Source organism: Belonocnema kinseyi, chromosome 4 (genome assembly GCF_010883055.1).
Source record: "Belonocnema kinseyi isolate 2016_QV_RU_SX_M_011 chromosome 4, B_treatae_v1, whole genome shotgun sequence".
NCBI lineage: Eukaryota > Metazoa > Arthropoda > Insecta > Hymenoptera > Cynipidae > Belonocnema > Belonocnema kinseyi.
The window spans coordinates 78,831,319-78,831,702 of NC_046660.1; positions in this window are offsets into that span (position 1 = coordinate 78,831,319).

The window sequence follows — 384 nt, forward strand, 5'->3', positions numbered from 1 at the left end:
TCAATATAATGAAAAATTCTTTAGGGTGGTTTGAAGGATTCCGTAAAAGTTTTAAAAGATTAACAAAAACTTCAAGCAATATCATTAGATTTCATGTAACTTAAGGGCATGTGACACAGCTAAATACCTATATTACCGACCTCACTTTTTCAGTTCACTGAATGTTTTTTTAAACCTAAAAACTTTTTTTATAAATAAAATATCGAGCTGAAACTTTGGAAAATGTATTAGAGTACAATAAAGTACGTTTAGGTACTGCATTTTGGTAGGAACTTCGCTGATAATTATTTTATCTTTTTTCTGAACCTCGACATTTTTTGAACGTTCCAACTTTTTTTATACATAAAATATCGGTCTCAAACTTTGAGAAATGCAAGAGCCGAA